The sequence below is a fragment of the Dendropsophus ebraccatus genome, chromosome 7 (assembly GCF_027789765.1).
Source record: "Dendropsophus ebraccatus isolate aDenEbr1 chromosome 7, aDenEbr1.pat, whole genome shotgun sequence".
NCBI classification, from domain to species: domain Eukaryota; kingdom Metazoa; phylum Chordata; class Amphibia; order Anura; family Hylidae; genus Dendropsophus; species Dendropsophus ebraccatus.
This window is the reverse complement of record NC_091460.1, coordinates 112,966,007-112,989,946: the sequence shown is the minus strand read 5'-3', so window position 1 is coordinate 112,989,946 and position 23,940 is coordinate 112,966,007. Positions and strand designations below refer to the sequence as shown.

The 23,940-nt window shown below is 42.8% G+C and overlaps 1 protein-coding gene across 1 annotated transcript in view; it reads left to right on the top strand.

Moving 5' to 3' along the window:
- The first annotated feature begins 1,194 nt into the window (after positions 1 to 1,194).
- WDFY3 (WD repeat and FYVE domain containing 3) overlaps positions 1,195 to 23,940 on the top strand; it is a 230,262-nt gene continuing 207,516 nt past the window's right edge. The window contains exons 1-3 of the mRNA XM_069978200.1: positions 1,195 to 1,542; positions 12,278 to 12,433; positions 13,470 to 13,649. The gene's annotated coding sequence lies outside the window, so the exon portion shown is untranslated. The remainder of the gene's footprint in view (positions 1,543 to 12,277; positions 12,434 to 13,469; positions 13,650 to 23,940) is intronic.

Genomic DNA, 23,940 nt, shown 5'->3' with positions numbered 1-23,940 from the left:
TTCAGTCAGCGATGTCGTCTTCTGACGGCCGGGCCGAATCCCTCCGACCGTCCTGAGTGCCGACCACCCTCTTCAGTGTCACCAGATGCTCAGCCGCGATTGGCTGAGCATAACTATGCTCAGCCAATCGCGGCTGAGCATCTGATGACTGAAGATCGGAGACGAGTCGGCACGTGACAGGTATGTATAGCGCACCACACTTCCGGGTACACAGGTGGGGGTGGTGGGACACGGGGAAGGGGGCCATTCACAGACATAACATACATTACAAAGTTGTATAACTTTGTAATGTGTGTTATTCTGTGAATAATTGTTTACCGCCGCACTACCCCTTTAACTACAGATTATTACAGATTATTCCAGTGGTGTAAACACCCAGCACACACTGTGCATACATACATATATATATATACATACGTACGTACACATGTAGCCGGCATTAAACAGATTGTGCTGACGCTACAGTTCAGGTATGGTCACATGTCAGCGCAAGTGTCTAACACTGGCAGCATACACTTTCTGTAGCGCTGTGTACTGCCGATACCCTGGGATGGGCACACTACAACCAACCCATGGCATCCCTGTCACACAATGGAGACTATAAACTAGGACAGCATCTCCTTCATACAAAAATGTGTTTTCATATTCTGCCATATTGCATATACAAAAAATATGTAATACTGTATGTGCAATATGTCAGAATAAGAAGGCACAATTTTATTATACACATGCATATCATATATGAGAACATTCTGTACAAACATAAAAGTATATACACATATGCCTACTGCACATACATGCATACAATATATCATAAGCATACTACAGAAGCATGTATACACTATAAACTGTACATACAAATACACAAACACACTATACATATATTGATACATCATAAACATACTACAGAGGCATGTATACACTATTCACACATCTACACACACACACACACACTATACATATATTCATACATCATAAACATACTACAGAGGCATGTATACACTATATACTGTACACACATATACATACATCATAAACATACTAGAGGCATGCATACACTATATACTGAACACACATATACATACATCATACACATACTAGAGGCATGCATACACTATATACTGTACACACATATACTGTGTACATTACACACTTGAACACACTCCATATAGTAACACACATACACATACAATCACTTACTTCTCATCACTAAGCTCCTTAGTTCTCTGGTCCTGGCAGGTCCTCCTCCCTCACAGCCAGCATGGTTCTCCCCTGCCCCTCCGACTGCAGAGCAGGAAGGAGATGATGAAATCACTGTGAGGGGGAGGGAGACTTGGTTGCCTCCTCACACAGCCCAGCAGGGGGCAGATGACAGGCCCGGGCCCCCCTCTGACTGACACCTCAGCAGCCTCTCAGTGCTGCAGCGTGGGGCAACTTCTTCTCCTCTCTCCTCCAGGAAGCTGATCCCCTGCAGGAAATGACGTCAGATGTGAGAGAGGAAGTTGAAGCAGACGGCCTGTGCGGCACCTCCGTTATGCTGAGGTATAGGGAAGTAGGCAGAGGGGAGGGGGGAGCAGGGGAGGAAGATTCCGGCCCAGTCACACTGCCAGAGGCTGAGAGAACAGCGCGGCGGCCGGCCACACTTCTCTCAGCCACTGCAGAGGGCTGATGCAAGTTTACAGCAGGACCAGCGGCCCCACTGACTGGTAATCTGGCGGCCCAGCGGGCATTTGCCCGGCCCGCCAGATTACCAATCCGGGCCTGATCTGTGGCTATATGTGTGTGTGTATGTCAGCAATGTCTGTAGCACTGGTGTATATATGTGTGTGTGTGTGTGTATGTCAGCAATATCTGTAGCACTGGTGTATATGTGTGTGTGTGTGTGTGTATGTCAGCAATATCTGTAGCACTGGTGTATATGTGTGTGTGTGTGTGTGTATGTCAGCAATGTCTGTAGCACTGGTGTATATATGTGTGTGTGTATGTCAGCAATGTCTGTAGCACTGGTGTATATGTGTGTGTTTGTGTATGTCAGTAGTAACACAAGTGATTGACAGGTTTGCTCCCAAAGATGTTCTGCAGCAGCTTCTATTAATGCTGGGCTCTAATAAAAGAACCCACCATTAAAAGGGGAGTGTGGCGGTAAAGAATTATTCACAGAATAACACACATTACAAAGTTATACAACTTTGCAATGTATGTTATGTCTGTGAATCGCCCCCTTCCCTGTGTCCCCCCACCCCCGCACGTGTACCCGGAAGTGTTGGTGCATTATACATACCTGTCACGTGCCGACCTCCGTCTCTGATCTTCAGTCAGTGACGTCTTCTTCGGGCGGCCGGCGAATAGCTCAGACTCTCCCGAATGTCGGCCGCCCTCTGCAGCGTCATCCGATGCTCAGCCGCGATTGGCTGAGCACAGTTATGGTCAGCCATGCGCGGCTGAGCATCTGATGACGTATTTCTGGTTGAGTATTTCTTATTACACTGAGATGATTTCCCTGTATACAGTCTACTTATGGTGTATACATCAGCACTAGTGTCATCACATTCTAGTGTAAATGTGTGTATGTCAGTGGCGTATCTGTATATATGTTAATGGTGCCTCTGTGTGTGTATATGTGCGTCATTGTCTGTGTTTGGCGAGGGGGGGGGATAGGGGAGCGTACATGATTCATGGGGCCCCATGAATCCTAGCTACGCCCCTGCTTATAACGCTTTTATCCTTTGGTCTATGGTGCTGCCTGAGGTGTCATTTTTTGCGCCATGACGTTTACTTTCTATCGGTACCTTGTTTGCACATATACGACTTTTTAATCACTTTTTATTACATTTTTTCTGGATTTGATGCGACCAAAAATGTGCAATTTTGCACTTTGGAATTTTTTTGCGCTGACGCCGTTTACCGTGCGAGATCAGGAATGTGATAATTTAATAGTTTGTGCGATTACGTGTGCGGCGATAACAAACATGTTTATTTATTTGTTTATTTATGTATTTATATTTATAAAATAGGAAAAGGGGGGTGATATGAACTTTTAATAGGGGAGGGGATTTTTTATTAATAAAAAAAACATTTTTACTTTTTTTTTACTGTAACTGATAGTCCCCCTGGGGGACTTGTATATACACAGCACTGATCTCTCATAGAGATCAATGCTGTGTATCTACACAACAAAGATCCATTAGATCGGTGATCGATTGCTGTGGCCTGCTGCAGGCCACAGCAATCTATTGCCGAGCCGGGATCAGCGTCATTGCAACGCTGAGTCCCGGCCCAGCCAGAAGAACGGATCCCCTTCCCGCGATCGCATTGCGGGGGGGAGATCTGTCCCACTAGACACCAGGGATGTGAAGCGTAAAGCACTTCAATGCAGCTGTCATGTTTGACAGCTGCATTGAAGTGCTTAATTAGCCGGCGCGGCAATAGCCGGGAGCGTTGCCTTTCAGAGGTGCCCGGCGGGACCCCTCTCTGAACTCCCCCAGCGCCACCATGACATACCAGATACGTCTTGGGACGCTAAGGGGTTAGGGCCCTATTAAACTAAATCATTATCGTCCTTACTTGGCCTATTACCGACTGATCAGGCAGATAATCATTTTGGTGTAATGTAATTTGGTGTATTTTGAAAAGCATAGATCAGCTGACATGCATAATGTAATAGGACCTCCACTGACTTCAATGGGCTGCCCAAACGATTTAAAGAGACTCTGTACCCACAATCTGACCCCCCCAAACCACTACCTTCAGATAGCTGCTTTTAATCCAAGATCTGTCCTGGGGTCCGTTTGGCAGGTGATGCAGTTATTGTCCTAAAAAACAACTTTTAAACTGGCAGCCCTGTGTCAAACGGTCGTGGCCTAAAATATCTGTGCCCTAACTTTGCACCACCCCTCCGTCCCTCCTCCCCACCCTCTTCATCATTAGGAATGCCACTAGAACATTTTCTCTTGTCTGAACATTGCACAGGTGCCCATGTGCCTAGAAGACAATCTGCCTGGAGTATTCCTAATGATGAGGGCGGGTGGGGAGAAGAGACAGAGAGGGTGTGCCAGCCTAATGCATACACAATCTAGGTCACGGCCGTTGGGCACAGGGCTGCCAGTTTTAAAGTTGTTTTTTAGGACAATAACAATAAATTAAAAGCAGCTATCTGAAGGTATAAGCGGTTTGGGGGGTCAGATTCTAGGTACAAAGTCGCTTTAAGGATTGTTCAGGCTGCTTCTCTAGCTCTTGCTGTCTGTCCATGTAATAGTGAGTGGGGAATGAGGGAGAAGTGAGCGCTGAGCTGACAGGTTGGCGCTCCCTTTCCCTGGAAAATCGTGTCATTTAACATGGTCTTTATTGTCAGTGAGTTCCATGCTCTGGTCAGTGCAGGATCAGCTTTCTTGCCATGGCACCGACTGCAGCCCGATCAGATAGTATTGAGATTAGGGTCACTAAATCATTGTATGTAAACATCCCAGAGCTGCCCCCCCATTATTACACACACATCTGAGCAACCTAAATACTTGTACTAATACACTGTGCCTGCTTTCTTTACTTAGTTATGATACCTTTTTTGTTACTAATCACACCATACCATAACTAAAGCAGTCAGGCCCCACAATGTTATTTACTGGGCTCCCACCAAAATAGTTTCTCCAGCTGTCTCACCGTATTTTTTTTCCTTTGTGAGTGGACATCATGGTGCTGGACCGGCAGCGCTGAGGCCCGATACAGAGGTCGGCAGGGAGTACAGAGGTTGCACCCCCAGCGTCCTCCTACTTTTCCCATATCCCTGGATAGGGGAAGAATTAGTTTTTTCTGGACAACCTCTTTAAAAGCCGCTTCCAAAGTCGCTCTTAAAGAACCGGTAACAGAGTTGCCCTTAAAAGGACAGGGCCAAAGATGCTCTTAAAGAGACGGTACCAAAGAGCTCACTTCTTTTAGGACCCACAACGAAAATTAAATGTCATGGGTCGTTAAAGGGTTACAGTTTATGTTAAGGGGGCACTCTGTAAGTCACTATTAAAGAAGTGCTCTTTTTAAATACTATTTATTTTCTCCTGGAAATGCACATCTAGTTATAAACCAAAGTCGCTCTTAAAGAATCGGTAACAGATTTGCCCTTAAAGGGCCAGTGCCAAAGATGCTCTTAAAGGGACGGTACCAAAGAGCCCGCCTAATACACCCTTTAAGGACCCACAACTATAGATGAGCAAACCGCGTTCGGGTTCGAGTCCATCCGAACCCGATCATTCGGCATTTGATTAGTGGTGGCTGCTGAACTTGGATAAAGCTCTAAGGTTGTCTGGAAAACATGGATACAGCCAATGACTATATCCATGTTTTCCACATAGCCTTAGGGCTTTATCCAACTTCAGCAGCCACCGTTAATCAAATGCCGAAAGTTCGGGTTCGGATCGACTCGAGCATGCTCCAGGTTCGCTCATCTCTACTCACAACGAAAATAAATGTCATGGGTCTTTAAAGGGTTACAGTTTATCTTAAGAGGGCACTCTGTAAGTCAGAAAAGAAGTCCTCTTTTCATGTACTATGTATTTTCTCCTGGAAATGCCCATCTAGTTATAAACATACTCTTGTTAATTATTTTTACATATGCTTTCCTAATCATTTCTAAAACTACAGTCATTTATTACTTCCACTTTATTTAATGGGTATTAAAAAGTGGTACCATATGTAGAACAATTGACCCTTCCCTCAACAACCACTGTATATTATTTTCAATTGTAGAAGCTTTCTTGTAGTCCAGTATAGCTGAAGGGAGAATATACAGTAGCTTTGGATAAGAGAACTATTTGTTGTCTTTATTGTTCTCCAGGTTCCACTGCAATGGTTTCCTGCCTGGGAATGAGTTTGTCTCTTATTAGTTTGTGGGAGTATTTCAGGTTAATTTCACCAGGTATAGCATCACCAGCAGTGAATACAGAGAGTCTTGTTAAATGGGCCCTTTGGTTATCAGGTGTCCTAGTTTTCTACACATACTGTAGGGAGACAGCGAATGAATTCACCTGAAATATTGCAAGTGGAAAATATAATTATCTGCTCTCATTTTTCTGCAATTTTCTGCAATGTGATAATTTTGTGGAGAGTTTGAGGTTTTGACAATTGTATATTTGGCTAGTGCATAATTAATCATAGAAGTTAATTGAAAAGAAGAAAGAAAAAGGATTCTCCAGCAATATACACTAACCGCAGGACTGACCTGAGGTTATACAGCTACCCGTGCTAAGCTTCTTTTGTTGCATCCTCCAAAAAAATGTATAAAGCGCTGGTAAAAACCACACAACTTTAGAAAAAGATATGATGTTATTTTCTGATGCGATGAGGTAGATAAATAAAAAGTTTTAAAGCGACTCTGCACCCACAATCTGACCCCCCCCCCCCCAAACCACTTGTACCTTCGGATAGCTGCTTTTAATCCAAGATCTGTTCTGGGGTCCGTTCAGGAGGTGGTGCAGTTATTGTCCTAAAAAGACAACTTTTAAAATTGTAGCCTGTGTCAAACAGGAGTATCTGTGCCCTAACTTTGCACCACCCCTCTGTCCCTCCTCCCCACCCTCCTCATCATTAGGAATGCTCCAGGCAGGTATCCGTAGGACTGCATCCAACTTCTTCAGTCACCGGTAATCAAATGCAGAGAGTTCGGGTTCAAACAAACCTGAATGTGCTTGAAGTTCGCTCATCTCTACTAATGAAAAAGCCAGCTCCTGTTCACATATTTTGTGTGGACGTTAAAATCATTAAATTAATTCTCACTCAAAAATGTGTGTAAATTAATAAAATTTAATCAAAAGCGGTGTTACCCTAACCCTGATTCATGCCATAATACCTTATAACAAATGACATTCACGTCTACCTGACTATTCAGGAAAAATGCAGAAAGTCATTCAAAAGAGTAAAATCCTTATATCTCAGGAAACAGGTGGTAGGATAACCAAATAAAGACAGCATGGATTACAACAAGATGGCATACAAAGTCCTGCTTTTTGCACTTTTGTATTTTGTATTTATAGTTTTTTTGTTTAGTTTTTTTTTTTCCCGACCACATAACTGCTTGCTTTTAAAATCCATGTCACACCTGTCCAAGGGTTGTGTCTAATTCTCAGCCCCAATGAAGTTCTAAAATCCTCAGGTTGTATCTTCAGGCACTGCTTCCTCCGGTTGTCAATCATTCTGGAGGAGGCGACAGCCCGAAGATACAGCCAGCGGTGATACAAGTATACACTGCTACTTGTGATCTTAAAACTGACAGCACAGATATACACATACTGTATCTGTGCCTTCAGTTTCCCAGGCTGCACGAACAATACAAGGATCATTTGTGCAGCCCGGGCACCTCGATTTGTCGTGCCATGTAAAGGCACTGAAAACATATGCCTATTTGGCTGATCAGGCTCATTTGCAGCCCCAGTGGCCAACAAATATATACATCTAAAAGGACCCCAAGTCATTGATGGGGGTCACAGATAATGGACCTCCACTGATACCTGGTTACATAATTCTGGAAATGTAATTTTATTTTAATTCTGAACATCTCTAAACTATCCTACCCACACAATGTAAGTAATTCTGAAACTCAAGACAGATTGTATCATCGCAGGTATATTATTCCTTACACTTTCCAACAACTTTAGGATATTTTGTTTCTAGACTTTACAGTAACATATCTGTAATAAACTCTGGTCATTTCACATAGCGAGATCAAGAGGGCTGTAGCGAATGTTCTATTCCATACTTTTGCTGTCATAACAACAAGTTGTTTCCATAGAAATACTCCAATATTCTCTTCCATATACTTTGGTCACCAACTGAAAATTAGCACACTGAAGAAAAAGAGAAAAGTTAAATTAAAGCTAGTAAAGTAGCCGATGCAACTCCACATTTTAGTTAACCCTTCAAGGGAACAGACAATTTTCGTTTTCGCATTTTTTCCTTTTAGTGATTTTTTTAAACACCGTTTGTCCTGTGTTAAAACTGACAAGTTATCTATGTTCCCCAAGTCAAAGTACAATTACGATAGGCAATTTATATAGCTTTAAAGTGTCACTGTTGTGTCAAAATATTCTGACATGTCATAGAGACGTCGGTCCGGGTGTGAGTGTTCAGACCCACACCGATTGTGAAAATGAGTTGGGAGAAGGCCATGCTCAGTGCAGTTCTCTCAGTGATGAGTTGGACTCATAATGTAAGTCTATGGAGCCCGACTCTTTCACTGAAATAGAGCAGGGAGTGGACTGAGCAGACCCACTTGTTCTCACGATCAGTACGGGCCTGAAAACTCTGATCCAAAATTATCAAAACTTTTGACATGTCTCTATAACATGTCAAACGATTTTAAAAAGCCAATGACACTTAACTCTTTAATTGACTGCTTTTAAAAAATTAAAACCTTTAAAAAAAAAACTAAGAGGGACATTTACTAAGGAGTCTAATGTGTGTGACTCTTCTAATCTAAAGGATTGGTGTATATTTCGTTCCAATATCTTGTGACTGATGTGACCTTTTGATCACTATTTATTAAAATTTTTCTGGATTTGATGTGATCAAAAGTCTGTGATTCCATAGGTGGAGATGGCAAATATGTTTATTATTTTTTTATTTATAAAAGGTGGGTGATTTCAACAGTTTTATAGGAAGGGATTATTTATTCTAAGAAGTTTTTTTTCACATTAATTTATAGTTCCCTTGGGGGACTTCTATGAGCAATACACTGATTGCTCATAAAGATCAATACAGTAAATATACTGCATTGATCTATGTGCAGTACTGGCCAAATGTATTGTCACCCCTGCAATTCTGTCAGTTAATACTCAATTTTTTCCAGAAAATGATTGCAATCACAAATGCTTTGGTATTAATATCTTCGTTTAATTTGTCTTCAATGGAAAACCACAAAAAGAATTGTCAAAAAGACAAATTGGATATAATTCCACACCAAACATGAAAAAGGGGAAGGACAAAAGTATTGGCACTCTTAGAAAATCATGTGGTGGCAATAACTAAATCACACTTGCAGCCAGTTGAAATGGATTAAAGTTGACTCAACCTCTGTCCTGTGTCCTTGTGTGTACCACTTTGAGCATGGAGAAAAGACAGAAGACCAAAGAACTGTCTGAGGACTTGAGAAGCCAAATTGTAAGGAAGTATGAGCAATCTCACGGCTACAAGTCAATCTCCAAAGACCTGAATGTTCCTGTGTCTTCCGTACGCAGTGTCATCAAGAAGTTTAAAGCCCATGGCACTGTGGCTAACCTCCCTAGATGTGGACGGAAAAGAAAAATTGACGAGAGATTTTAACTAAAGATTGTGTGGATGGTGGCTAAAGAACCTCGACTAACATCCAAACAAGTTCTAGCTGTCCTGCAGTCCGAGGGTACAACAATGTCAACGCGTACTTTTCATCACCGTCTAAATGAAAAGGTACCCTATGGTAGGATACCCAGGAAGACCCCACTTCTGACCCAGAGACATAAAAAAGCCAGGCTGGAGTTTGCCAAAACTTATCTGAGAAAACAAAAAACTTTTTGGAAGAATATTCTCTGGTCAGATGAGACAAAAGTAGAGCTTTTTTGGGAAAAGGCATCAACATAGAGTTTACAAGAAAAAAAAAATAAGGCCTTCAAAGAAAAAAATACGGTCCCTACATTCAAACATGGGGGAGGTTCCCTGATGTTTTGGGGTTGCTTTGCTGCCTCTGGCACTGGACTGCTTGACCGTGTGCATGGCATTATGAAGTCTGAAGACAACCGACAAATTTTGCAGCATAATGTATTGCCCAGTGTGAGAAAGCTGGGTCTCCCTCAGAGGTCATGGGTCTTCCAGCAGGACAATGACCCAAAACACACTTCAAAAAGCACTAGAAAATGGTTTGAGAGAAAGCACTGGAGACTTCTAAAGTGGCCATCAATGAGTCCAGACCTGAATCCAATAGAACCCCTGTGGAGAGATCCCAAAATGGTAGTTTGGAGAAGGCAACCTTTAAATCTCAGGGACCTGGAGCAATTTGCCAAAGAAAAACAGTCTAAAATTCCAGCAGAGCATTGTAAGAACATCGTTGATGGTTACCGGAAGTGGTTGTTAGCAGTTTTTGGCCGGCCCATTTTTGGAGTTTTGTGTAAAATGAACTTTTTTTCATTCTCTTTTGTGTTTTTTTCATTGCAAGCAAAATAAATGAAGATATTATTACCAAAGCATTTGTGATTGCAATCATCTTCTGGAAGAAATTGAGTATTATCTGACAGAATTGCAGGGGTGCCAATACTTTTGGCCAGCACTGTATCTGGTGCTCGATTACTAAGGGCTACTGAAACCTCTAGTAATCGAGCGCCGAGCCGTGACCAATGTCATTATGTCACTGATACCCAGACCTGTAAGGAGAACAGATCTGATTCTCTCGATCGCATAATTTTTTCAGTTTTCAATTATTTCCATTGAGGTCTATGTATACAATTGCCATTAGTTCACACAACGCATTAAATAACAGCTGCTGTTCATGTCATTAATTTGCGGCCAATATTTAGTGAACAATTATATACGTTGTTCAGACATAGATTATTTCTTTCACCATTCTTCCATCATCTTTTCAATTTAATTCAATGAACCTTTGAAAATTAGCCCCACGCAAAAGAACCATGATTACCCTGAACTAGAACAACGTACCAAACGGAGTATGTTAAACAACGTACAGCGGTCCTTATTAATCTTCTGTGCACAAACGGATGCAGTCTGTTTATCCATGGTGTGTATGGAAATCAATGCTTAATCAATGCACACCCCCAATGGGCCATATGGAAAACAATGTTCGTCAGGCTGTCAGAGCTCTGATGACCACAGGAACATACAAATACCTGCCGTGTTCGGCCAGCTAAGCAACGGCGTTGTTATACAGTGTGTGAACATATCCTAAAGGTGAATAGTACAAAACTGAACCTTCTACTTAAGAGACTGTAAAGCGATCATGTGTGAAATTAACTTAGTTAAAATCTAGCACCTATGGTCCTAAGAGCATGTGAAAGGCATTAACATTTTTCGTGAGCTTGGATTATTTGTTATGTAATTGCAGTCTTTTTTCTGGTCTCACTTACAAGATGTCAAAAGAAGCAGACTTTAGGGGTAGTGCAGCGCAAAAAAATTATTCACAGAATAACACACATTACAAAGTTATACAACTTTGTAATGTATGTTATGTCTGTGAATCGCCCCCCTTCCCCGTGTCCCACCACCCCCACCCGTGTACCCGGAAGTGTTGGTGCATTATACATTACCTGATCCGTGTCGAGGGCCGTCCGCCATTTTGTGCCAAATGTCATCTTCGGACGGACAGCCGAGTCGCTGCCGCCCGTCCCCCCTCCGCCGCGTCACAACTGTGCTCAGCCGCGATTGGCTGAGCACAGTTATGCTCAGCCAATCGCGGCTGAGCATCGGATGACGCTGCAGAGGGCGGCCGGCATTCGGAACAGACGAAGCTGTTCGCCGGCCGCCGAAGAAGACGTCACTGAATGAAGATCGGAGATGGGTTTCGGCACGTGACAGGTGAGTATAGCGCACCACACTTCCGGGTACACGGGCGGGGGTGGTGGGACACGGGGAAGGGGGCCATTCACAGACATAACATACATTACAAAGTTGTATAACTTTGTAATGTGTGTTATTCTGTAAATAATTCTTTACCGCCGCACTACCCCTTTAAAGCACACATGTCCGTAAATAGCTCGCTGGATGTGGATTTTTTTTATCCTATCAACAGTATGAGCTCATTCTTTTGGTGGGGGCCCTGGACAAATAATTTGGAAAACACTTCTTTCCTAGTGACAATGTTATACACATATAGGGGGAGATTTATCAAACTGGTGTAAAGTAGAATTGTCTTAGTTACCCCTAGCAACCAATCAGATTCCACTTTTAATTCCTCACAGATTCTTTGAAAAATAAAAGGTGGGATCTGATTGGTTGCTAGGGGTAACTAAGACAATTCTACTTTACACCAGTTTGATAAAACTCCCCCCCATGCATGGATAGGTTTAGCTGGTGAAACTCAATAGAAAACTCTGTCTGTAACCTGTCTGTCCCTTAAAGGGGTACTCCAGAAAACATACAGCTGGACATACAGCAGCTGATAAGTACTTGGAGACTTCAGATTTTTAAATCGAAGTAACTCACAAATCTATCTAATTTTCTGACACAAGTTGATCTGAAAAAAAGTCATTTTTCACCAGAGTTCCTCTTTAATGTATGAGGTATTTGCAGCAGTTAATGCCCCTTTTTTCTCCAGCCAATAAAAAAAGATAAATACGAGACTACTGGACCATGGACATGAGTAAATGATTGGACGCAATATGGAAACACCAAGTCATGAGGAGGAAAGAGCAGCCTGTAGAGCTCAGAGAGAGGACAGCAGAGAATTTTTAATCTCTCCAAAAGGGATAAGGTAATTGACTAATCCATCTCTCCCCTGATATCATTTGTTGTATTGTTTAGCCAGGAAGCCCCATTATGACTCAACAACTTGTCTGAAGGAGTTTTCTCTTCCAATACAGTTTGTGTTTCACAGCATAGGGAGTGACAAGAGGGTGGGCTCCTGACGCTTGTATACTTTACTTTGGAGATAGGAATAGCCCTGCATTGTATTGCTCTATTACAGTGGTTCAGTGGTGATGGCAGGTGGACCCTTTTAACTCCCTTCATGACCAACCCCCTTGATTAACATGTCTTAACATTGTGTTAGTTCCACATAGGGCTTGTTTTTTCACGGGACAAGTTGTACTTTCTAATGGCACCATTTGGGGGAATATTTGTCCTTAGGGCGGGGTTCACACTATGTTTTTGCTGTCCGTTTAACGGAGGGTGAAAATAGAACACTTTCTTTGTGTTTGAAAAAAACTTTTTTTCAATAAAAAACGATCTGATAAAAAAACAAAAAACAAGTACAAACATACCTCTCCCTGCACCTGCGGTGAGCGACAGGGACCCCAACGGGTTCTAACGCTGATGAACTGGCCACTCAGCCATTCAGTGACTGGGGCTGGCGACTGGGGGGTCCTGTTACTCACCCTGGGCACGGGGAGAGAAACGTTCCTATTTGTAATCCATTTCCCCCCTGCCCCTGCCGGCTGCTGAATTTTAAAAATGGCCATCGTTCTCCTTTCACTCTAGAGTCAAGATAGGTAACCCTGCCACAATGTCAGGCCTTAGTGTAGTAACAGAGGCCTGTAAGCACCCCATCACCTATCACAACTGCAGCCACAAAGATATAAAAAAAACTACTGTAAGTGGATGTATGCATTCTAATAATTCATGGATAAGCATAAACCTCTCATCCAACAATACAATTAAAATGTAGCTTACTTTCTAAAATTCCAAGCTATGCTCACGGCAAAGGGGTGAAAAAAAATTTGTGATATTTTAAGAATAAAATTTCTATGATCTGAAGAATTTTCTCCTTTTTCTTCTATGTACATCTCAAGGAGAGTTTGTATTGTCAGACAGATCGAGATCTTTGAAGCAGGAGCAGGATAAAGTCTCCATGGTAACCGCTTTCACCAGGTCCCGTGGGAAAAGCAATGAAGTCAGCAATTAACAGGAAGATGTGGGAGCGATGCCACTCCTGCCTCCATAACAATCACATTATGATTACTCGATTCTTAGTGAGTCTGTACTGTGAAAGCCTTTACACATAATAACAATGCAAATATATAGACCTGGCACTGTAAATATAGAGTAATAACTACTCTCCTCCATCTTACACATCATTTAAGGTGGTCAGTTAAAGGGCTGACCATATGAATGGGACATAAGGCCTATCCCCTGGGTTACAACAGATTAGGCTTATTACCGAATTGCGGAGTGGAGTCTTAGTGATTCACGGCTTTTCAACATTTAACCCCTATACAGAGATCTGAACTACGGGTCGTTTTACACAACCTGATATGGGGCATATTTGCAGTGTCTTTACAAGGCCCAGTCGCTGTATCGCTTGTGCTGCCATTTAAAAAAAAGCCACACAAAAGATCAAATCTGCTGACAAAAGGGCAAACGTTGGCTAATCCCTGACCCTTCCCCTTAAGGCAGGGGCGTAGCTAGGGGTTCAGCCTAGGGGGGGGGCAAGTGAGTCTCAGTGGGCCCCCAATCAATTATGTTACCCATAGGGAACCTCAGTAGATGACAATGCTTTCCGAATAATGAAGGGTATTTTCTACTACATTATTTATAGTGAACAAGGACTGAGAACAGTGGGAAAGACTTTCTACATGTCACATATATAACCATGTACAAATCAAAGGGGTTATCCAGCATTGCAAAAACATAGCTGTCTTTTTCCGGAAACAGCGCCACTCTCCTCCAAAGCTTGGATGTGGTAGTGCAGATCAGTTCCACTAAAAGAGAATGGAACCAAGTTGTAGTACCACACACAACATAGGGGCAGCTATGGCGCTGTGTTTGTTTTCTAATTAGCCATCCTTCCATCCATCCATTCTTCTATCTCTTTATCTCATATCTATCTGTCTAATTTCTATTGGGCAGCATGAGGACTGCACCATAGCTGATGGTCAGTGACCAAAGAGGCAACACCTGAAGGGTGAACCCGCATAACCAATAGAGTAACTGTATGGTACAAATGCTGGGTAATAATAAATAGTCCCATGCAGTCTAAGGCAACTATACTAAATAACCTATATACAAAAAAGCCAGACTACTGCAACATAACTAAATGGTATAATTACTGTATGATATCTATTTACTATAGATTATTAACCATTGTTGATGAGCCTGGCATGGGGCACACACAACAGCTAAAGACTGCAGCAAATTTTAGGATGTGTAAAAAATAATATTACATATATATATATTTATAATTAACATAAGACAATTTTACGAGTAATACCTCAACACCACCATCACACCCTAATGACTAATACCAGGGGGGTCAAACTCACCGCCTTCCAGATTTTTAAAAATGACAATTCCCATCATGCTTGGCCAGAAAAAGCACTGGGGGCGTATCCTCCACATGAAATGTAATGACGTGTTTGCTAGGTGGTTTGCTTTCCCTTTTTACTCTGTCTGGCTTGGCCATCATGCAGACTTCTCCTGGCGATGCCTCGTCTCAGTTTTAGCTCTCATATAGTAAAAAGGCCACCATTTATACCCTAACATATTAGATTATCCCCCCTTTACCTCCATGTAGGAGACAGACCCTCCCTGTGCACCCCCATATAGTAGTCAGGCCCCTCTGTACCTCCAGCTTCTCTGTGCTTCCATATGGTAGTTAGACCTTCTGTGGCCCAATATAGTTATTATTTCCCTCTGTTACCATATAGTAGTAGTTAGGGCCCTCATATAGAAGGTATTATTCTCCATGTAGGCATCCCCTCCAGTACCATCTCATTTAGGTAATCCCCCTGTATGTATTCCTCATGCAGCCACCCCCTTCCCCAGCAGTAATCTCCCTGGTAATCCTCCTGGTGGTTAGACACCCCACCACCATCACCACCAAATGTACCTCAAAATTAGGTACCCCCTTTTCAGTTAGCCAGCACATTCCATACCCCAACCCCCATAGGTAACATCCTTCCCAGGAGTTAGCCCCACCCACCCACATAGGTCTCCTCCTCTATAATTAAGAAAAAAAAGCCATACTTACCTGCTGCGCGGTTGCAGTACTGTAGTCTTCTGCTGTCAACTCTCTCCCTGCTCTGTAAGCGCACGAGTGACATCACTGATGTCCCACAGCTCTAAGGGAGGGAACAGCCTCTTGTGGCCACAACAGTGATTGGTAGGGTGGAGAGCCTTTTTAATCACTGTGCCTCATTCAACCCTATGTTCTCTTTGAATCAGGCACAACATTTGGTAGCCGTGTGGGCCCCCAGGGGCTCTGGTTGCTGGCCAGGGGACACATACAGTCAATAGACATTTGTTAATGCTGTCCGCAAAAGCTATTGCTTATGCAGACAGACTTAACTGGTGAAATCATCAGTGGGCCCCCTGCCTGTGTGGGCCCCCTGCCTATGTGGGCCCCCTGCCTATGTGGGCCCGGGAGCGACCGCCCTCTCTGCCCCCACCAAATTATGCTACTGCCTTAAGGGTCTGTTCACACGTACAGACTCGTTGCGTAAAACTCGCACAGAACTCGCATGAAAGTAGCTGCGTTTTTTGTGGTGTTGAACTTGCCTGTGAAAATCATGTGCAAATCAAAACTCGCATGTAAAAATTGCACCAAACACGCAGCGAGAATACACATACATTGGCTTGATAGCAATCAGTATCGCTGTGGATTTATGTGCGAGAAACTCACAGATTAGGGCTATGTTCACACAACGTATATTTTCATAAATGTACGGCCGTTGTTGAAATCGGTCCCAACGGCTGTACTTTTTGTGAAAAGATACGTTGCCTACTGTTCTATGGGATCCCGGCCGGAGCATATACACATAGTATACGCTCCGGCCGGGATCTCTTGCGGCGCCGCAAACAACTGACATGTCAGCTTTCTGTGGCCGCTATACATTGAATAGCGCCCGCAGAAAACCATGTCAGTGCACACTATGGAGCGAGCGGATCCGGCCCTGCGCTCCATAGTGTGCTGTGGGGAGTTCTGATGCAGGCGCGCACGGATGTGCCCGCATCAGAACACTATGGCCAAATGATCATCCAGCTGGTACTGCAGTACCGGCCAGGATGATTTTTTCAGAGCCCGGCCGTTCCGGAGACCGGACGGCTGGTCTCTTGCACTGTGGGAACATAGCCTAGCAGTGTATGTGTCATTGTATGTTGAATGTGGGGTAATGTTGCAATATTAATAATAGCAATAACAACCATTGTTGTTCAACACCTTCCAAATATTTCCAAGTACATGTATATTATATTGTCGATTCAAGAGTATGGGCCCTCTTCATACATGGTGTGCACCAGCTGTGTCATACAGTTGACACTATAACTGAGCCAACAATGGAACGAGGCAGTAGCTGTCTTGCAGGTTGGCTTAGATACAGAACAAGCAGCAAACATTTAAAAGAACAACACAAACTGAAGGAAAATCCGACAACAGGACCCTCACGACCATAAAACATAACGGGGAGAACTGTTCAGCACATCACAAAAACAAAAACCCACATAGACAAACTGGATAGACGCATACAGCACATAGCAGCAGAGCAGTAACAAAATCAATGTAAATAATCACCAGTAGCTAGTAGGTGCAGCCTTAAAGAGCATCTGCCTGCACTCCTACATCAATATATATATATATATATATATATATATATATATATATTTATTGAAGGGCTAAGAAAAGGGATGGCTTCTGTACAGAGACCACCAAAAAAACACATATTAAGTGGCCCTTTCAGTTAATATCTATGTCTGATCCACAGACAGCTGTTTTGGGTTGTTGCCCCTCATCAGTGTGGAGCAGGATTCTGGCTAGGTGGGAGAAATTTCTAGTAGACCAACACAGCAAACAGATCACTGATCTCAAGAAGACTCTGTCGGCTGGCTAAACCCCTCAATACAGTGAAATCCTCGGTGCATTGCCCCCTGGGAAACATCAATATACAAAAAGGTCAGTGGAACCTCAGTTACAAGTATCAAAACACAGGACAACCTAGATATTCCTCCAGGGAAGGGTCTGGAAAGGGGATGGCTCCTGTACTCCTACATACAATGCCAATGAAATTATAATTCTGGAACATCTTTTCTTATGGCTCTGCGATGTGCCGTTCCTGTTATGTATGACTAAAGGACAACTGGGTGTTGCCAGCTGGGGGCATGTCCCTACACAGTCTGGCACTGTCAGCTCTAAATGGATAGTGTCAGATTGTGTGGGGACATGCCCCCATTTGGTGACACCTAGTTGGTTATCCGGTGATACATGTTTAGAATGAATAACAGGAATGGCTCATCACAAGGGTATAAGAAAAGATTTTTCAGAATGGTTATTTCATGGGCATTTCATGTATTTTCTTAAACAGGCAGATCTGGAGTGGTCACAGGTCCTCTTTAAATAGACTAGGGCATTGCATAAAACCAGGCACTGTTAAACCAAGCATGGAATAAACTCCTACAAAATACTAACCCTGCTACCACCAAGATGTTAAAGAGGTTGTGAGGGAACATCCATTTTTTTACATATGGCTTTACAAAGGACATAAAAAAAAATACTCACCCTGATCCAATGACTCTTGGTCCCCACCCATTACTTTCTCAGTCTGTTACTGGCTAGGAAAGGACACAGCCATGGCCAGGGATTGGCTGGCTGGTTAGTTTTCTCTGTCACCAGATTACTCTGCCCTCCACCCCTTCTCTTCCCTGGTATATGAAAACTCTTGTCCTATTAAATCTACCACACTGTGTTTTCTCATTGACAATCATTTAGGTCATTCCAAAATAAATCTTTTTTTTTTTGTTTATCCCTAGACCATTCAAAGCTTTTTCCTGAAATATTTATTTTTAGCCAAGTTAATTCAGACTGATGTCATAGATTTAATTGCAATTTCTTACATGGGTAAACAGGAAGAAGGCTTCATAACAGACGAGGCAATGTAACAAGGTTGGTATTAATAGTCGAAGATAAGTAAAAACTTCTCCACTCGAAGTTTGCTAATTTCTAGTAAAGATTTTTGCTTGTCTCGGAAGCTAGTTTGTTGTTTTGTGTGTGTGTGTGGGGGGGGGGGGGGGTTGTAATTAAAGAGAATTGGTGATTTAAATGAGCTGTATGACACTAGAGGGCTCCTCCTTGGTGCCAATGTGCATTTAAAGGGGTCTCCAAGGAATACTTAGCCATGCTGCCAAGGCTGCAGGGGTCATGTCAGTTATGTGTACTTACCTGTCCCGCTCCACCACTGCTGGCTCCCAGGCCACCCACTCTGCGCTGATGTCAGCTCTTAGAAAACAGCTAATGATGTGCTGCTTCCTTAGTCTATGTTGAGTGGCCATTTCCTATGAATATGGGACGTCATTGGATGTTACAAAAACACTGACAGTGGTGGAAAGCAGGTGGCCCGGTAATCGGCAGTGGTCAGGGTGCAGGACAGGTAAGTATACATTACTGACATGTCCCCAGTGGCGGTCTTTGGCACCAAGCACCCCAAGCGATCGCTTGGGGCCCCCAACATCCAGGGGGGCCCCCACGCCCCGCTCTTGTGCTCAAGACCGCTGGACATCTGAACTGTAACTATGAGCACTCGTAATGAGCGCTCATAGTTACATGCAGCAGCACTGACAGGGCGGGAGACATTGGCTCCCTTCCTGTCAGTCACTCTTGTGGCCGCAGGAAGGGTTTTCCCTGCGGTCACAAGTGGCAGCTTTGTCCTTGTGGTGCCGGTGCTCCAGTGACATCATTGGAGCATCAGCGCCAGGACAAGGGGAGTGCGGCCTCTTGTGATTGCAGGGAAAACCCTTACTGCGGCCACAAGAGTGAAGAGAAGAGGAGACGCCCGGATCCAGGTGAGTATAAGTGTTTGTTTTATTGTGTTATATACTATATGGGAGGGGGAGCACACAGGGGTCTGTTTAACTAGGGGAGCGCACATCGGGGGTCTATATAAATGTGGAGAGCACACAGGGGGACTATATAACAGGGGGAGCACACAGGGGGTCTATATACTACTGGGGGAACATACAGGGGGTCTATATACTACTTGTGAGGCACACAGGTGGTCTATATATAACTGGGGGAGCACACAGGGGTCTGTATACTACTGGGGCAGCACACAATGGGTCTATATAATACTGGTGGGGCACACAGGGGGTCGATATACTACTGGGGGAACCACACAGGGGGTTTATATACTACTGGAGGAGCACACAGGGGTCTATATCCAAGTGGGGGAGCACACAGGAGATCTATATCCAAGTGGAGGAGCACACAGGGGGGCTAAATACACCTAAGGGAGCACAGAGGGGGCCTATATACTAGTGGGGCAGCACACAGGAGGTCTATATACTTCTGGGGAGCACACGGGGGGGCTATATATAACTGGGGGAACACACAGGGGTCTATATAATACTGGGGGAAGCAAACAAGGGGTATATACTACTGGGGGCAGGTTACAAGGGGTATATACTATTGGGGAAGCACACAAGGAGTATATATTACTGGCGGTAGTGCACAAGAGGTATATTCTACTGGGGGCAACACACAGCGGTCTATTGTTTTGGAACGCGTGTCGAGGGGGGGGGCCCAGACATAACTTCGCATGGGGCCCCAGAAATGCCAAGACCGCCCCTGCATGTCCCCTGCAGCCCTGGCAGCATGGCTAAGTTTAAATTTTTCCTGGACAACCCCTTTAATACATAGATTATGATTCATTGGGCAAAAAGTAGACGACAGAGGCACATGACAAGTCGTAAAGAGCCACAATATGGCACAAACATGAGGTCTCACTGTACCTCTGCAGGCGTCTAACATAATCGAAGCCATATTTTGGTATTATTCTTCCTTACAAACATTGCTAAAGATTACCTTTAAATGACAGTGTTGTATGGAGTCACAATTTGCCAGTCCAACTTTAGAAAGCCCTAAATTCTACACAGCAGAACCATAGGGTTTACCATTGTAATAGCTATATGTGCATACAGCCTAATGTAGGAAGTAGGATGAGGGATTTTAAGTAGTGCATCTTTAATAATAAATGTGGTTACTGCAGTATTTTTGGCAAAGTAAAAAGCTATTTTCCAGACTGCAGCAGTCTATATTCATTGCATTAAGAAAACATGTTATAAAAATGCTCCCTTAAAATGTTCCTTTAAAAAGCATAAAATGTATGGCCATATGGGTAGACCTATATATCTGGTTATATTTTATAGCTTTTGCTCTTTCTGCTTCATATCAACTTTTATGTATTGTGCCTAAATATTTGGTGCTGCCTAAGGTATCCATTGCTGTTAAAAACTTTCTATCGTCCTCTCATACACCATAAAACATCGCTATTGTGACTTCAAGTTTTATTACAACTACAAACTATCGTATTCTTAAGTGCAGCCTAAGGTGACCATAGATCTTCTCACATGCGCTGTTAACAGATCAAAAGCGACAGCGGAGGAAAGAAGGGCATTTTTGTGCAGTGTTTTTGTTTTGCAACTGATCTAAACTGATTGAAAAAACAGAATAGTATTTGTCTAGCAAAAAATATACTGTATAGAACTGGAATGTAAGCAATGGTAAATACACTAGTACTAAAAGTGCCTAATTCAAAGACAATTAGACTTCTACAAATGTACCAGTTATCAATGTGGTGTATACGGCTTATATTTAGACAAGCTAGCCTAAGGGCCGTATTACAAGGACCAATTAGAAAAAGAAATAATAAAGTTTATACTTACCTCTCTACGATCCGCTGTGTCCTTCTGTCTTTTCTCCACTCACCACAGACACAGCTGGCTCTTCTTAAGCCATCTCTGCAGTGACAAGCTCCTCAGCCAATCAGGATAGAGCCACAGCTAGTGATTGGTGGAGCGGCCTATTACTACACAGATTGGTTAGGAAGTGGCAGTGGCAGCTGCGGGGAACACCAAGAAAAGGGAAGCAGAACACTGGAGGAGCCAGGAGAGGTAAGTTTAACTTCATTATTTTCTATATACTTTCCTCATCCGCCGATCACGCCCCTTCTAATACAAAGAGAGATGCACGGTGATTTTTAAACTAGCCGAAAGACAACGAACAGCCAATGATCGGCTCCTCAGCTGATTGTTGAGTCAGCCTGATTGGGCAGACAACTATCCCATGTTTTAGGACCCTAACTTAAGAAAATGCATTAGTAAAAAATGTGTTTATTATGTTTGTATGTTCTCTTTATGTTTGCATGAGTTTCCTTTGAGTATTCTTGTTTTCTCCCACACTCCAAGAACATGCAGATATGTGTATTTAGATTCTGAGCCCTAATGGGTCAAGGGCTGATTTAAATTATGACAGTGATTTTAACAGGAAAGTGAAGTACAAGTCTTTTCTAATAGTCTATAAGCTCATGCATGCGAGCAGGGACCTCACTCCTCATGTATGGATAATTATATGTATATCTCTGTAATGTCTATTTTTTGTCTATGTATGTACCCCCAGAATTGTAAAGTGCTGCGGAATCTGTTGACGCTATATAAATAAAAATTATTATTATTTTCCATCCCATTTGAATCCAGTTCTGGCTTTGGCCCAAAAACTGCAGTGGCAGTATTCAAAAAAACTGCTCTGTGTGAAACCAGCCTTAGGCAAAATCCAAACCATTCCCATTTTCGATATAAAAAAATGAAAACATACCAAAAAATGGTGTAGCTTAAGGCCCTATTCCACGGAATGATTATCGGCCGTATTTGGCAGCGCTCGTTTTCTCCTCCAGTCGGCCCGTGGAATAGGGCTTTTAGTGAGGGATGTAGCTCAGTAGTAGAGCGCACACTTTGCATGTTTGAGGCCCTGGGTTCAAACCCCGACATCTCCACTTTGTCTTTTATGCACATGGAACTACTGCAAAGCTGTGTCTCTCAATCTCTTGCCGCGAAGCTCTTTCCGCAACAGTTAAATAAAGTCCACATGTTATATAACCCAACAGTATTGGGGTTTGCAATAGAGATGGGAGAGGCTGGAACATGCTTGAGTTGGATAACTCTGCTAGTTTCCCCTGGAGAAAAAGGAACGATGCCAGAGGCTGAAGAAGTTGGATGCAGCCCTGGGGTGTCCTGGAAAACATGGACAGAGCCATCTCTAGTTTTTATATGTTAAATTCATGTGGAATTCTTTATTGTCAAAAGATATCTGTATTCAGTCTTTGGATAAGGTTCTATGTTACAGAGATGTTCCTAATTCAGAATAGAATTTAAATATTTCAAGATGAAGTGGGAACTACTTTAATTTGCACTTTCTAGTCTCACATTTGAGTCAGTATGAATTTGCTATTGTATATTTCAAAATTATTATACATTGCTATTATATGGTTATAATGTTGAAAACAAACAGGCTTTGTTCACACATAGTATTTCCATCAGTCTTTTGGTCAGTCTTAATCATCATTGCAGTATAGATATAGTGTGAACAACGAGTTTTTACACTGAAAGACTTACGAACAATTAACAATAATTTTGAGGTTAGCTCAAAAGATACGATCAACGACATACAAACAATTTTTTCGTTCCAGAAAATTATTGCTTAAAGTCGACCAATTTGATGATTTTTTTTTCACGATAATCGTCCCATCTTAATGGCCCTTTACCATGCACCATGCAAAATACTGTGTGCAAAGACTGGAGAACTGTCAACAAAATGCATACCTATGCAATCTAATTATCCTAACCTTAAGATTTCTATTTTACCCATTAATGGGGTTTTTCCATCTCATTTTGCTATTCCCTATTGATGGGATAAGGGTTATTTTAGGTCAAAAGATTTCTCAGTAGACGAGGAGACCACAAACTAGCGCCAATCAGCAAGACCACCAGGTTACACAAACTGTCCTTGCAGTGCATACTTACCTACTGCGCTGCTCTGTTGGCCTGTATTCAGTGCTCCTAGCCAGGCCAGTGTTCTGGAAAAGATAGGCTCCAAGCACTGAACAGGGCAGCATTAAAAAAAAAAAAAAAAAAGACTGACAGGCTGATCAGTGGGGCCCCCCTGGTCAAACCTCCACGATTAGCTTGTTATCCCCCTCCCCCCACCCTATGGATAGGAGATTGCATGGGAATACCCCTTTAAAGGCAAAGAAACTGATGAAAATTGACTGTAAAACTTCTGTATCAGTTCTGTATGATTCCAAGAAGTACAAAAAGAAGAGGAAGAAGTTTAAGGGAAATAGTGAAAAACCTAAGCTAAAATGGTAATTCTGACATTGATAATAAACCAATAGAAATGAATTGGACATATCTATTCTTTTATTCATTATGAAAACAAAAAAACCTAAAGCAAAGATGTGATGGTGAATAGGCCTGAACTCGCACAGAGCAGGATTTGACTGGTTC